The sequence below is a fragment of the Vicugna pacos genome, chromosome 9 (assembly GCF_048564905.1).
Source record: "Vicugna pacos chromosome 9, VicPac4, whole genome shotgun sequence".
NCBI classification, from domain to species: Eukaryota; Metazoa; Chordata; class Mammalia; order Artiodactyla; family Camelidae; genus Vicugna; species Vicugna pacos.
Window position 1 is genome coordinate 34284851 of NC_132995.1, and position 16556 is coordinate 34301406.

The 16556-nt window shown below is 39.6% G+C and overlaps 1 long non-coding RNA gene across 6 annotated transcripts in view; it reads left to right on the top strand.

Annotated features, from left to right (window-relative positions):
- LOC140698139 (uncharacterized) overlaps nt 1-16556 on the top strand; it is a 785970-nt gene that overhangs the window by 122816 nt on the left and 646598 nt on the right. The window contains exons 4-6 of one of the 6 annotated variants that reach the window (XR_012075664.1): nt 6667-6697; nt 7255-7377; nt 9096-9557. The exons of the other annotated variants lie outside the window; for them this stretch is intronic. This is a non-coding gene — a long non-coding RNA (uncharacterized lncRNA). Of the gene's footprint in view, nt 1-6666; nt 6698-7254; nt 7378-9095; nt 9558-16556 lie in introns of those variants that run through there. 6 annotated transcript variants of the gene reach the window in all.

A 16556-nucleotide genomic window follows, 5' to 3' on the forward strand; every position in this document is an offset into this window, starting at 1 on the left:
GCTCTTGAAAATTAGGTATTGTCATCCTCATTATATAGATAAAAAATGACCTAGAGGGATTAAGGATTTTGTTCAAGTTCATGCAATTGGTAATAAGTTTAACTGACAGTATGTAGCATCAAGGATCCTTGACTATCTCTTGTGTTTGTCTCTTTCCCTTTTGTTGGTTATTAATGGGAACATTCTTTTTTTTTTTGAGCAGAGAAAGGTTTATTTCAGGGCCAAGCAAGGAGGACTGGTGGCTCGTGCTTGGAAAACCTGAACTGGGAACATTCATTTTAAACATGCAGATAATCTAGTCTTAATATTTGATGTAACATATTTCAAAAACACTGAGATAGACTGAGAACAAGAGAAGCAATCCAATTGATCAAAACTCTGTTAAATGTGAAAATGGTAAAACAAAAATCCAATGATATTACAACTGGTTTCCATTAAGGGAGGTAAAGATTCAGGAGAGATTAAAGTGGTAATTTGGCAGTCGTATCATCAAAACAGATGAAATCTAGTCCCCATGTAACTTTATGCCTTGTATTATCTGATTTGCCATCTATTTTGATTAAATTATACCAAATAATTGCCAAATCTCCTCGAGTGTATGCTGCACAGACAGCTCGTGGGATAAGATTGAGTAAGTACAGCATTGACGATAAATGATGATTGGATTTTTTTTTCCTTTCCATGAAGTAATCTGATTGACTGTGTAGAACATTTCTGTTTTTGTGGTCACTGTGTTAGTGCCAGAGCAGGTGCTGTAAATACAATACAAACTCCTACAGGACATGTGCAGTTAACATAACATGCTTGAAACACGTCAGTGTAATGAAAAGGTGCTAAGCTGTAGGTACCGGGACTGAGTATCACAACTGCTTATTGCATTGTTTTTTAAAACATGGTGTGGCATAGAATGCCGTGTACTATCTTTTTTTTTTTTTTAAGCATCCTGAGTAATGTTGCCAGATAATGTGTCTTAATTTGAGTTAGCCTAGAAGCAGACCTATGACAAGGTGAAGCACCTGGAAGGTGATTCCAGGAGGCACAAGTGAGACACGGAAGAGAAGGGAGAGAATACAGGGTGCATAAGTCAGATGATGACTGCTGTGAGCCCTGGGATTAATCCCACTAAGGAGATCCAGGCGACGTCCTGAATATCCCTTAAAGCCGTCCCACCCGAGATCTGCGAATACGCCACCAAATCCTGCTCTCGTTCACTGAGTCCCGTTTCCAGTGATATTAAATACGTAGCACTGATGGCTTGCCTGTAGGGGCTAAGGATGTTTGTGTGATGAGAAAAGTCTTTGGGCTGGGAGTGGCAAGTGTTTGTCGTTTAGTGCCATTGGTGAGTAAGCACCTCAGACGTGACAGCCGAGGGCTTAGGGATGGGGCACCAACTACATCTGAAAATTAGGTATTGTTATTCTCATTACACAAAGGTAATGTCAGGCAAGTCTGTTATTTATTGCACTTCAAAATTTACTAAGCACTTACCTCCCTGCTCTGCCCGGTGAGCTGGGAGATGTAGGTGCTGGGAGATATAAAATCAAAGAAGAAACGGTCCCTGTCTACAAAGAATCACCATCTTTCGTCATCCAAAGTTCACCTAGAATGGTTGCTGATGTTTCCTGCAGTCTTTTATCATGTGGTCTGAGTTAATCTGAACCAAATAAATGGTGGCGGGCAGTTTTAGGCAGTGTCAACATGACAGGTCACCAGCATGCCTTTTTGAATCAAGGGTAAAGGGCCATTGCTACTTTCCCACTAAACACTGCATTACATTCTGTCTTTCTCTCTCTTTAAAAAAAAAAAAAAACCTACATTCAGGAAAACATTTTTTTCCCAGACTTTAAATCCTGTCCAATTATTGAGCCCTTGTTGACATTTCACTGTTACATCCACATACCCAAAAGAGTAATTACAAAAATATAATGTGAAAAAAGAGAAGCATCATCGTTTTAATTGGTGGGGCTTAATCAAATCATAAACCTACTACCTATTAACCTCAATGAACTGTTCAGACTCTCACCTCCAAAGTTGATATAAAGGTAACCTGAGCTCTCCTGTGAGGGCTGTTCATATCCATTAATTGTTACAATACAAGATACGCTGGGTCTCAGCTGGTTGCCATTTCTTCTGTATTTGAAATGTGCTTCTCAGCAGAGATCAGAGGACACCATTGGGACTCATTTGAGTCTGACTTTCACATTAATTTTGCTGTGCTGTGAAGAGCAAAGGCAAAATCAATGTCCATCAGTGATTATTCAAGGTAAAATATCTAGTGATATTGAATACCGACGGCAGCACCAAGCATAAAATTTACTTAAGGTTTGTTGAGTTGACAGCCATTTATTTCAGTCCTGTTTCATTTTCCATGTTGCACATATTTTTTAGGAAAATAAAAGAATGACAAGGGAAAAAAATAAATTCTGCTTACTGACCCAATTTGCCAGAAACCCGATCCATTTCAGAATGGTAGAGAAGAATTAAAGTTGTAGGATTTTATAAACCTAACGAAGAATAATATCTTTCCAACTGACAGAAGCAAAATATTTCACAGTGCATATTGACACAAAACCACGTGGCTCGATTAAATTTTCATAATGAAAGTTCTTTGTAACTTTGTGACTGAGCTTGAAAAAAAGAAGAGCCTAGAGCTGTTTCTTGATTCCTGAATAAATATTCTTAAGCTGAACACATGCTCATGGCAAAAGAGTAATAATACACCTGGGTTTAAAAGTTTATTTGTTTCAGCGGTTAGGCTGAAATTCAAATATGTTCTCAATGCTGTATTACGCTGTTGAAAAAAATTACAAGCAAAAAACAAAGACCACTAGCAAGAAAATATAAAAACCTTCTTTGTTTTGTCATGCCTGAGGCTCCAATGTAAGTTTCCGGTTAAGTAGTGGTAGAAGGGGGATTGGGGGGGGTCTCCAGTCAGTGTTTTGGCCGCTAGCAACTTGGAAGGTATTCTTTCCCGTCATACTGAGTTGGTGGGGCTGGAAAGACACGTGCATCATCTCTGTCCTCTCCATCTGAACTATTGTTTACACACTCAACACCGTTGAACAGAAAAGAAAAGGAAAAACATTCCAGGAATCAGGCTTTTCTTTGTTTTCTGACAGCAGGTAGTCAGTTTGAGTTGTCTGTTTTTTCACTGGCTGTTTTGTCACAGTTTATGCAATATGTGGCATTTGACATGAGAATTATCTTCCAAGATATTGTCTTTCAAGATGTAGTTTCCAAGAATTATCTTCCATTTTCACTCTGCTGTATTTTGTAATTTCACAGGAGAACTGCAGAATCTAGCCCTGAGGGCTGTTTGCTTCCCTGCTTGTTCAGGTGACTGAATGCAGGAGGCCACGGGCAAAGTGCTGAATCAGATAAAGAATTATCCTTTCAACATTATCTCCCTATTTCAAGAGCCTGAGGTTTGACCTAATCTGTGGAGCAAATGGGGCAGGGCTGATGATGAACTTGAATGGGTGATTCTGAGGTTGTGGGAGAACCTCTGAAGTTTGGAGACTCTGGTCTAATTCAAGATCAACATAGATCTCAGCCTTCATTGGGGCCATTACTCCTTCAGAACACAGGATGTACAGGACCGTAGAAACTCTATATTAGGTAGGTCCACATGCACTTGAGTAAGTATATAGCAGTGGGTGATGGAAAGGGTCCAGATGGCCAGGCATGGTGTAGTGTTCAGGCAGTAGGCAGGTGGGTTGGTATGCTCAGTGGGTATTGAGGTGAATGAAATAATACTCTACCTTCAGAGAGTTCACAATATTGTGAGGGAAACAAGTAGATGCTAAAACAACTATAGCTTCGAATGACAAGCTAATAGCAACTCTGTCTTTCATAAAGAAAGAAGAAATGAATTCTCAAATTTCCCAAAGTAGGGGAGACTTGACCTTGTGGAATGGAGGAGGGACTTGGAACTGTGGCCAGAAATGGCAGCCTCCTTTCACATAGCGGCATTTAAGGACAGACTTCCTGTCTCTGTCTCCTTCTTAGAAAAAATTAGGACCCGAGGACTGACGTTGTCACAAACTAGATTCCTCTCTTCCTGGGTAGGGTAAAAGTGAGGGCTTAAAGGTATGAGATGTAGAATCTATCAAGAAGTTTTATTCTACACACTATGAATCCAACACATTCAGTTTGCAATAAATGTGTTCTTGCCTTCTATACTTCATTGTCAATTAGGGAATAGGACAAGTTTATTTTTATCATTTGATGTCCATGCCTAACACAGCATGTGGAACAAAAGGTAGGCTCCATAAACATGTGTTGACTGAATAAATATGAGCCAAGAGGAGACAGCCTATGTCTGGAAATTCACATCTCAGTTTTGTTGCTAATTATTCTCATGACCTTGCTAATCTGCTTTAGCCGCTTCAGTTTTCATTATGTGTAGAATGAAGGCTAGAACCTGTTTGTGCCCCAAGTAAGATCGCTATTCAAAAAAGTTTTTACATTTGTTTTGCCTGTTCTTGGGAGTACAGCATAAATGGAATCCTACAGTATGTACTCCTTTGTCTCTAATTTTTTTTTCTCAAAATAAAATTCTGAGATTCATCTGTGTTGCTGATGTATCAGTAGTTTGCCACTTTTTAGAACTGCAGAAGTGTTCCATTGTATTAATAAACCACAGTATATAAAATGGTGTGAATATGCCATTTATACAATGTAAATCCATCAATAACTCATACCATGTATATTCATGTGTGACTATGCCATTCTCCTGTTAATGAACATTCGGATTGCTTCCACTTCTTAGATATTATATATAAAGCTGCCCTGAATATATTTTTTCAAGTCTCTAAATGCCTCCTTATCTTACTTTTGTCTGGCTCCTAAAAATTCAATCTGTTTGATATTAGAGATATTTACCCTCTAACCACCCACTGCGGTACAAACACACAAACAGTGTCTATTCCTTTTCTAGGTTTGTCCAGATAAAATTTGAACACATGGACTCCCCATCAATTAAACAAGTGGACATGATTACTTTTCACTCAAGACATATTTTACAGGAGGAACACTGCATGTGTTCAGCAATGATAAGCTCTTTCTTGTGACAGGCTCCTTCGAGTTCTCATCAGATAGCTCTATCTTCTTGTCATTGTTGTCAGTCATTTATGGTTTAGCATCCAGCCTTCTTGGAAGAGCCAAAAGGAGGCTCAGTGGCTAGTGTCTGATAGTTACATGCAAATTGATGTCAAAGTTTCTGACCCTGACACTCCAACGGTTTCTTTTTTAGAGTTTTACTACAAATAGAAAAACTGTGTCACCAAAAATGGCCCCGGGACATGGTCTCATAGGTCAGTACAGGCATGAAGTATACTTGCTCCTCTAATAGCTGTCAAGAAGAGAGGGAGTGAAAAAGTAGACTGTTGGCTAAAATTCAAATGGCTGGTAAGCTCTGAGGTGGGCTGCTGTCTGAAGTAGTGATTGGTACAACAAGAGGGCAGGACATTGGTATTTAGGATAAGGTATCATCTGCAGGCCAGATGAGCCACTGTAAATTAATAATATTCCCTGGTCTTGATTTTTCCTTCTTGAGATAATTCTCTAATATCTTCCACACTGGGAACTCATTCATCTTATTAGTTGCAAAGACGTTTATTGGGACAAAGAGTAGGGTGGATATACCATCTAAATTCTTTACACACATTAATATTTAGCACATATATATCCCCCATCCTACACATGGATATACATACATAAGCTTAAAATTTGCCAATTGCCTGGAACATGTTTGTGAACTACCACAGTGAAGTGGGCAACGGGATTGCTGAAGTCTGTTCCAAGTCTAAAATTCCGCAACAGAAAACTTTGGTTTATTTTTGACCCTTTATTTCTCTGTTTTTTTTTTTTCCCTCAGATGTCTATTCACTATGCTGTGCAAAGTCAAAGGAAATCACTAGGAAAACCCATGTAGCTGACTTTTATCAGTGTGTCCAGACAGGAATCTGCCTTTTTATCAAAATATGGGTTGCTACAAAGCAGAAACGTGGGCACACAATGACCTGAAAGAATAGTCTGGTCATGGTGTTTATCTCTGTGTTATTATTCTTGCTCTCCCCATCACCTACCATCACCAATGCTCACATCTTTCCAAAACTGTGAAATAGACCAGTCACCATCTATGTAAAGTATAAGCTCCAAGCAGAGGCCCCTAACGCCAGGACTGGGTTCCCAGTCCTCACTTAGAAAAACAGAAAATGACATTGTTAATTGGGGAGTAGATATCTGGGGAGTTGTGCCAATATTCCCTTATCTAACTGGCCTTTCAAAATTGAACGCAGCCGCTGGAACCGCTGGATCAGATACTGTCACTCTTCACGTTCTGGGGGAGATGATTTCAGGACTTTTCAGTCAGTCTCTGTTCAGCTCAGATTATATCAAATTTAAAAGAAGGTGAAACCAACCACATTAGTCTCATTCCACTTCGTTGGCAGATATGTGAGCCCCATTATGACAGTCTACTTTATTTTTCATCTAGAAATTTTCATCAGACTCTGTGCAGAGTTAATCAGCTCATAGACAAAGCAGTAAGTTACTGCAAGACTCTGAGATGAAAGGCACTATCAAAATGTATAATGATAATAATTAGAATCATAATATTAATGATAGTGGAATTAACACTTTGACCTTCATCTCCTTCTACAGGTAAAAACATCAGAATCTGAGCATCATCCCTGTAGGTATACCTGAAAAATACCTCTCTACACCTTGTCCTTCTCAAAAGCAATTAATTTTCACATAAGAAAGTATTATTAGAATTCAAAATAGTTTTAAAATATAATATTAACTTTTAAGGGTATTCTGGCCAATGATTCAAAATAGCTTTTGAAACTTACTCATGATATTGTCTAACTTTCTATTCTGTAGAGATAGGTGGCAAATGGTAGGTGCTTCATTTGAATTTTCTCGATAAATAAATGAACGATGATGTAAGTATTGAGTGCTTACTACATAGTGGTATTTAAGTGCCTAAAATGCTCTTGCCATACTCTTGGTGGCAAATTTGAAATAGAAATGTTAAAATATATTACGATAGAAAAATAATCATAACCTAATCCACTACTCAGAAGGAATCATGTGTGACATGACATGAGGGATCACTTCATTCTAGTCTTTTTTCCCTAAGCACATTAAAACATAATAGTCACTGTGATTATACACAGTACAATTTCGTATGCCACTTTTTCTAGTTAACCAGTTTTTAGTTGTTAACTTAGTTGTTTGGATTCTAAGGACCAGAAACGAATTCAGTTCACTTAAAGGACAAGCCAACCAACAAAGAGCAAACAACAGAGGAGGCTGTGCATTCCTGAATGGCAACTCTGATGTGGATTTGAAATTGAGAGCTGTTAGAGGGTGGTCAGTTTTTCTCTTACCCTCGTGACTTTGTTCTGTGGCCTCTCTTCTTCCTTCTGTGAATCTTCTCTTTTCCCTTCATCATCTGGCTCATCTTTGTGATAGTTTATAGAAAGAGCTCCAGAAGAAGCCAGTCTGGTTGGCATACTTATTCACCATGGCCTTCACTGAGTAAGAGAGACCAGTTGTGCGCCATCCCCTAGCTGTTCATGGGCCCCGTTGGATCAAGCTCCATCTCTAGTTCAGTCAGTGGCAATGCAGGCACAGTAGCCTGATGTGGTTTCAGTGAGTATTTTTGGACAAGACACTTTCTACTAAAAGGACAAATTGAATGGATATACCACTTATCAGGTCATTGCAAATTTTTTCTTAGCTTTCACTCATTCAGCAAATATTTACTGAATGTCTGTCATGTGCCAACATTGCTGTAGGTGCTTGAGGATACAGTGATAAACAACGTAGACAAGAATTCTTCTTTTCAGGGGCTTGAGATTCTACTGGGTAGCGACCAACAGTAAACAAATGAATGAATGAGTGACTGAATAAATAAGATGTGTGTTAGGTGGTAGTAAGTGACATTATGTAGGAAGAAAAAAAAAGGGAGAGAGAGTGCCTACATTGGTGGGGTGGGGGAGCAGGGTTGTTTGCAGTTTTAGGTTGGTTAGGAAAGTCCTCTGTGAGATGAAATTTGACTCAAGATTTGAAGAAAGAAAAGTAAGCCATGTAATTTAAATTATATTTTTATTGCTTTTGTTAAATAATCTTTGTACCAATTATTAAAATTCATTAAACATTTATGTTCCAGGGACCATTCTAAGCGCATTGTGCCTGTTTCTCAATCCTCAGACCACCTATTTGATATATCTTTTTTTTGTACATATATTTTTTACTGAAGTATAGTCAATTTACAATGTTGTGTCCATTTCTAGCGTACAGCACAATGCTCCAGTCGTACATGAACATACATGTATTTGTTTTCATATTCTTTTTCACCATAGGTTACTACAAGATATTGAATATAGTTCCTTGTGCTATGCAATATGAACTTGTTGTTTGTCTGATATATTCTTTTTTTTAAATTTATTTTTAAAATGTATTTATTAACTTTTAAATGGAGGTACTGGGGATTGAACCCAGGACCTCGTGCATGCCAAGCTCAGACCACTTATTTGAGTTCGGTACTATTACTCCCATTTCACAGGTGAGGAATAGAAGCAGAAACAGGACTGGCTACTCACCTATGGTCTCTAAGTTAGTAAACAAAAGAGTTGCATTTAACAGATCCTGGAGGCCTACTTTTAAATGTTACTGCTGCTCTTCCAGTGACATGCTGATTACAAAACGTTCTGTAAATCTACAACTTTACAAAGAAGAAAGATAAATGCAATGCAAATTTTCCATGCTTGGTATGTAGAAAATGGTGCATGCTCATATACCTTTCTACATCTTCTTGTGCACATTAATAATTGTGCATATTTCACCTAATTAAAACAGTGCTATGTATGCTGTTAAACCACTGTTCCACTCAAAATTATGTCATGGGCATGTTTCCAAGTCAAGAAATATAGATCTATGCCATTATTTTTATTGAATTTTGAATATTTCATCTTACGGATACATTGCTATTTAGTCAGTGAGGCTTTTTTTTTCCCTTCAATTATTGAACGTTTAAGTTAAGGAAATCAGTCTGTGTTCATATCTGCCCTCACTCTCTCTAGCCATTCCTAACCACTGATGTGAATTACTAGAAGATCAATGTGGCCCTTCAGCAATTAGTTCCTATCGCGAAGAAGATGAGAATGAAGAGATACGACTATTATAGGAGCCTACAGCAGAAGATGCCACTTATAACTCCTACAGCCAATGTTTCAGGAATTTTTTTTTTTGTCATTTAGGGCATAGAAGTTGACTTTTCCATTTATAGAATATGTTGATTCCAGTTATGGAGTTTGGGCAGGTCAGCTTATGGTAGGATATTAAAATGGAGTTGAGCACCACCTCCTCTGGAGAGCATTCCAGGCTGTCCCTGGCAAGGGGAGTGCCCCGTCTCTGTGCTCCTGTGGCCCTTCTCCTCACTGCTCCCTATGCCCACACTTACTGGACTTTATTTTAGTTACTGCTTCACTTCTCTGTTCTGTCCACTAGATGATAAGATCAGTAAATAAAAAACGTTTCCTTAATTTCTGTGTCTTCAGCACAAAACTCACTATTTCTGATATCTAATATGTCCTTTTAAAATGCCTTAGAAGAAGAGAAAGGAAGACTTCAAAGGGAAATGCCTTAGAAGAAGAGAAAGGAAGACTTCAAAGGGAAGTGAAGAGCAGCTTAGCTTAGTTACCAGGGATGGGCAATGGGGTTGAAATTGAAGAATGGAAGAAAGAGCAAATGTTAAGGAAAGGAGAGCAAAAAAGCTGAAAGACAAAACATGTGACCAAAAATATTGATATTGTTGAATGAACAACATTGTTCCAGTTAAGTGCATTTAATATAATTTGAGAATAATAAAATATTTACGCCGGAGACAATATATCCATTTACTGAATTGTAAACAGTATCTTTAAAAATATCTGGTCTGTGTATTTTACTAGAATCTATAAAAAGGCTGTTGTCTCTGGCTTTAAAAGCTGTATATTCAATTTCATGGTACTATGGTTATATTTGATTCATTTAAAGTATTTATTGAGGGTCTACTCTGTACATGGTGATATATTAGATAATGAACATTTAGATGTGAATAAGTCAAGCCCTGCTCCCAAGGAGCATACAGTGGAGTAGGATATTCAAAGTCTGGTGTGATAAGTTTAATTATGGAAACACGTTTATTATACAAACCTGTATGTTGTAGAAGAACCTCAGAATCTTTAGAAGTGCTCCGGAAGCTCCTGGCCAGGTAGAAATAGACGTATGTGGAGAGGGGAGAGAGAAAAGCAGGTGAGCCTGAAGAGGGAGGCAGATGACAGATCATGGAAGATTTCATGGACCAGGTTTAGGCTTTGCCCTGCCAATGATGAGAAGTCAGAGAAAGGATGATTCTAAATTGCCTGGAGCCTTCTAGGCTGACTGGACATTGGTACATTAGAGGAGAGACAAAGGAGAATTTGACAGAGTAGCCACTTCTTCTTTATGCTTCTTTATGACTGCCCAGCCCAACTCCTGTACGAGAGTCCACCCTAGAACAGGCCAGGGAGTGGCCTCTTCTTACCCAGCCAGCTCCGCTGCTTCCAGGGGGGAGTCTCAGTAGAAGATCTTGTTAGAATTAAGGAAGTCCTACAGGTTGAGCCAAAGTCCTGCTCAACCTAATGTCATATTCACTGGCCCTAGTTCTTTCCTCCTGAAACCCACAGATTATAACATGTTTTATTTTCCAGGATAAATATCACTAGGTCCTTCAGTCATCAGGGTGTTCCATGGTTTTGCATTCTTCTACCTCTGTTTTTAAAACCTTACTGATGACTTTCCTCTGGTTGTGTCTCATTTCGGTCACGTGCCTTTTAAACAGTGAGATCCAGAATTGGAGTTCAAGATCAAAATTCTCACCATTATTGGACACTTATTCCTAGGTGGGATTTTGGTCCCTGGTCCCGGATGATAACTGTAAAAAAACTCAGACTGAAAAATGTGAGCTCTGGGAGACTAGTATCCAGAAATTTGGGTAGCAACAGGGACACCCTTTCAGAAAGCCCTCGGCAGAGAGGGGGCCATTTATCTCGACCCACTTCAGTGAAAATTGTCATGCTTTATGTTGCTGTGAAATAACAATCAGAAGCTGGGGGAAGGCACACAATTTCCCCTGCTCAGTTGTCCCCAATGGCAGCCCTGCAGAAACCAATTATGCCAATAATATTTTCATACTAAAAATGAAATATGTGATTGCTGGTTATTTTGTGTTGAGTTGATGTCATTTTTTTCTTCCATTGGGAAAAATTTAAATGCAGCTTTGTTGTTTCCTTTTCCTCGGTTCTCAAATGGCTTTAAGCCCCAGGTGCAGGACTCTTCCGGTGAATTTTGAAGACTAAAGGGTAGGTAACAGTTTTTGCCCCAAGCTGCTTTCAGCCTCTAGCAGGTTAGCCTACGTGCCAGGAATTCAGTTGCCCATCTCATCCTGCCCCAGCCTCATCCAGCTCCTTAGTCATTTTTAGTCTGTATCCAAACCTGCAACCCAAATGTTGGTCTTCTGTGGCTCAGCGTCGTACCCCACAGATCAACTCCATGTAGGATGGTCCAGGCTGAGGCTAGTTCTGGCTCATGCATCATCAGGGAAGAAGCTTTCTCCCCTGTCCAGTCCACACCATTGTAAAATCAAAACAAACCTCCTGAAGCCCAACACAAAACAATCTCCATGCTCTCCCCACTTAAAGCCCCTCCCACCCCGCAGGAGTGACACCACTGAATGCCTTTCCTTCTTTGGAGTGATTTTTCTGGTAACCTCCAGAGCCATTTTTCTAATTAAAAAAAAAATTCTCATCTTGTTTAGCTTCTTGATCAGCATTTTGATCCCTGTACAGCTGGGTTTGAAAGATTAAAAGCACATCTTCCCTGACCTAGCTCTAGAAGAGGATTGGCATGTGTCTGAAAAATACCCGGACCAGGCTCGCCTCCTCCTGTTTCTCACAGATAGAATACCCAGCAAATTCATTTCTAAATGGTGCCCCTGGAAGCCCTTAGAATGGCAAAGGAGGCCAACACACAAATGATGAGAATTTCATATGTAGGACACATTTTCACCTCCCAATAACTGAGAAAAATACCAGCCTGTGGGGCAAACAGGACCTCAGAGGCAGGCTGGGTCAGCCAGTTCACCTTCAACCCAGGGAGCAGACCACACATACACTCAGGACTCACCTCCCTGTCGCATGTTCCCTTGCATGTGGCCCTTTCCTGCTGTGAAAATGCCTTTCTGCTTTTGCATTTACTTTGTGGTAACCCAGGTGCCTTTGGAACTTAGTGCAGTATAGCAGAAGATGGAACATGTGTGGTTTTCATGTTTTAAGAAAGAGGCAACCAGTGGACATAATAAGGAGAAGCAAAACATCTTCTCCAATTGTTAGAGACATTTATATATAAGAACTCATGACTGTATCAGTCTTTTCCAACTTGGGAAGGGAAAGGCAACTGTAAACTCTGGGAGAAGAGAGTAATACAATGGTTTCAGCTGAGAAATGCTCTCCACACAAGAAAGCCTTCTTCCAACTATACCCATCTTGATATAGTTGGCAAAGCTCAGTACTGTCAGTCAGAGGTGTGTGCTGTCTCTCACTCCCTGGCTGTGTAACCCTGGGCTTCTGACCTCATTTATAAACAGCTACTTTCTGGAAGAGACAGGAGTGTGTCAGGGAGGGGGAAATTTATCCCTTACCTCTCTTGTGTTCTTTTGGCTGGTCTAATAATTAAATTGACACAAGAAAGATTAACAGGAGAAAAAACAGATTTAATTCACATGCATGGAGGTCTCATAGAAATGGGAACTAAGAAGTGTCCAGAAAAGGCAACTTTTACACTTTTTAGCTAAAGAAACAATAAATTTGTGAGGCATAGACAGGGCAAAGAAACTAAATCGATTAATTAGTGAAGAATCTAAACAAGGTTTGGGCTTGGGATAGTAAGATAAAGAGGTAAGAAGGTTTGTTTATATAGGCTTCTTTGCCTGAATTCCCTGTCCCCTCTGGTGATAAGGGTGTCCCTCTACTTCCAGATGCAGGGAGAGGACCTTTCACATGGGAGATTTATTTCTTGCTTTCAGGGAAACAGAGATGGGGGTCAAAGGGCCCCTCTTGCATTGGCCATTTCTTATGTAACTTTAATTCAAAATGATCAGGGTGCCACTTCTGCATATTTTGCCGACTGCTCTGAGCCCCAACAAGTGGAACCCAGGTTTTAAACCATGTATCATTCCTCTAATGGAGACAGTGTAATTTGCAGGTAGAACTCCTTGAATTGCCCAAATGATATAGGTGGCTGATTCCTGATAGCTATTTAATGATTGGAGAAAAATGGCTCACAGAAGTTGAGTGAATAGCCAAAGGGAACACAGGAAAACAATTCAGATCAAGAACCTAGGTCTCCTGATTCTTGCTTATGTGTCACCATACTCTGTGAACATACTACTTTTATTTTTTTCATTCCTAGGGTGACCAGATGTCCACTTTTGCTTAGGCCAGTCTTTACCTTTACACCTGTTGTTCCAGAGTAATTATAAAAAGAACCCTTTTACACTCAAAAGGGGAAGGGTATAGAAAATTAATTTCATGATGAATCACCATCTAATACATATTTTTTATTTGTCTTTCCCACTAGAATGTCAGCTCCATGACAGCTGGGGCTTTGGGTATTTTGTTCAAAGCTCTATTGTCAGTACCTTCACTGACACACTGACACACTTCACGTAGTGTGGACACGTAGTAGATGTTCAATAAATGTTTGTTGGTTTAATTTTTTTTAAAAATTTGTACCATTTTTGGTGTGAAAGTGAGACATCTACAACCCTCAGGGGTTAAGAAGGAAAAATAAGACGCTGCTACATTTGCATGTTGACTATAGATCTCAGGGGAAAGGAACTTTTCAGAAGTACTTTTCTGTGCAATATTAGCATTTGTTCAATTCTGACCTTTGAGCTGTGGGCAATGAGAGGCAGCTTTTATAAGTCTCCCTTTTCTAATGCTGATTTTCTAAGTGTGAAGGTGCCAGCAGGGGCTGGTAAATAACAGCCAAGCTTTTCGCCTATTCCCTTCACTCTCCCTGACATCTCATGAAGCATTCTCTTGTTTGATCAATTTTTTCCCACCTAGTAAGGAAGAAACCTACAGAGCCTGCCTCAGCAAGACTTCCCAGAGGCTCCAAATGAGTATCGAATGGCTCCCTATAAACTCACTAGTCTGGTGAAATCTAACATGAGTCAAAAAGTTCTAAGATGCCTGATAAGAAGAGAAAGAGAGGATCTTATCAAGAGTTTGGGGCAGATTTTCACTGGGGGCCACGTGTTTTAATTGCATTCTGATGGGACTGACTCACCCAACTTTCAGGACGTGTCTCAGAAGGCATTATTTGCACTTGTTCTTCTCCACTTGTTAAATGCTTATTTCTTTAGCAACTACTGGGTTCCAGAAACCATGCCAGATGCTTAGAATATAAATGTGAACAGGAAAATCAGTTTCTTCTTTAGTGAAATTTATGTTAATAACCCACACACACATATAATCAGAGAGGGAGAGAGCAAGTGAGAGACACTGAGTAGGTACCAGTTGTGCTTAGTACTTTGAAGGAAGCAAAAAAGGTGCAAATATAAGAACATTCAGAAGGTTCTTTCTTTCTTTCTTTCTTTCTTTCTTTCTTTCTCTCTTTCTTTCGTTCGTTCCTTTCTTTTCTTTCTTTCTTAGCAATAAAATTATATTAGCAAGTATAATTATAATATATTATATTGATATTATATTGGTTTCAGGTACACAACATAATGATTCAGTATATGCTATTGACCCTTGAGCAACATGGGTCTCATTTATATGCAGTGGGTTCATTCATATATGCAGATTTATTTCAATAAATATAGTACTGCATGATTTGAAGTTGGTTGAATCCTTGGATGTGGAACTGCAGATACAGAAGCCTGACTGTAAAGTTATATGTGGATTTTTTACTGCGAGGGGAGGTGGCACCCCTAACCTCTGAGCTGTTGAGGAGTCAACTATATATTGCAAAATGATCACCATGATAAATCTAGTTAACGTTCATCACCATACATAGTTACATGTTTTTTCCTTGTGATGAGGATTTTTTAAGATCCACTCTCTTAGCAGCTCTCAAATATGCAATACAGTATTATTGTCTGTAGCCACCATGCTGTACATGACATCCTCTTGAGAGGTACCTTTAGATAGGATCCTGGAGAATGCAAAGCTGAGGCTGAAGGACAAAAAGAAGACAGCCATACAAAGATCAGTATATTCATCAGTGGAACTGCTGTAACAAGGTACCACAAACTGGGTGGCTTAGAACAACAGAACTTACTGTCAGTTCTGAAGCCCAGAAGTCTAAAATCAACATGGCAGCTGGGCCTTACTTCCTCTGAAGGCTCTAGAGAAGGATTTGTTCCAGGCTCCCTAGCTTCTGGTGGCCTTAGACACTCCTTGGCTTGTAAATGACCATCTTCTCTCTGTCTCTTCACATAGTTCTTCTCTGTGTCAGTGTCTGTGTCTGTGTCTGTCTCTGCATCCAAATTTCCTCTTCTTTAAATAAAGACGTTAGTCACATTGGATGAGGGCCCGCTAAATGACCTGATTTTCACTTGATTACCTCTTTGAAGATCCTCTTTCCAAATAAGGTCATATTCTGAGATATTGAAATTAGGACTCAAACGTACGTTTTGGGGGGGGGGTGGAGGACACAATTTAACTCTTAACAACTTGGATGGAGAGTGTTTCAGACAGAAGGCCACATATTCAAGTCCCTGAGCTAGAGTGGAGTTTGGGGAATTGGAGAAATAGAAGACTGGTGGTCTGAATGGAGCAGGCAGAGGAGAAGAGTGGCAGGAGGAGACCAAGAGAGGGAACTCTTTGGCAACTACAAAACATTAATGTAGGTGATTCATTCATTTTTGCTCCTAATACCTGCTGCAGTAACTTTTAGGTGATACACAGAGAGAGATGGCTAAGCTAGTTCTGTCTTTTCCTGTCTAATTCATGCAATTCAGCTAAGGATGCAAAATCCCCAATTGGTCGTGGTAGTTGCCAACTTAGACAGAAAAATTAATTTTTCTTGCAAGTCAAATTGCCATGTTTGTGTCCTCTGCCTGGACCAGGAACCACAGGAGACATCCTGTGAATCATCTCCAAATAAAACTGTGGAAGACAGCAGGACGTGGACTTTGCACCATGTCAGATTCAGATGCCAAGTGGCTTCCTCCAGGGATCACACCACTCTTCTGGCTGCTGGGTTTGCATCGAGAAGGCTGGGTGTTTAATGGAGTGGGAGAGGACACAGAAGAGGTGAAAATGAACATTGTGGAATTATGATCTCACTTCAACCAAATTGCTTTGGGCTTCTTATTTAAGAAATTGGATTTTAGGCCATCTGTATCTTTAGTCTGACCACCTTTATCCCCAGGGCCTTTCATATGAAAAATACATCTGCATGAATCTGTGTTTATCTTCTCGGTGATGTTATTTCTGTTTCCTTCACCCTGTCTT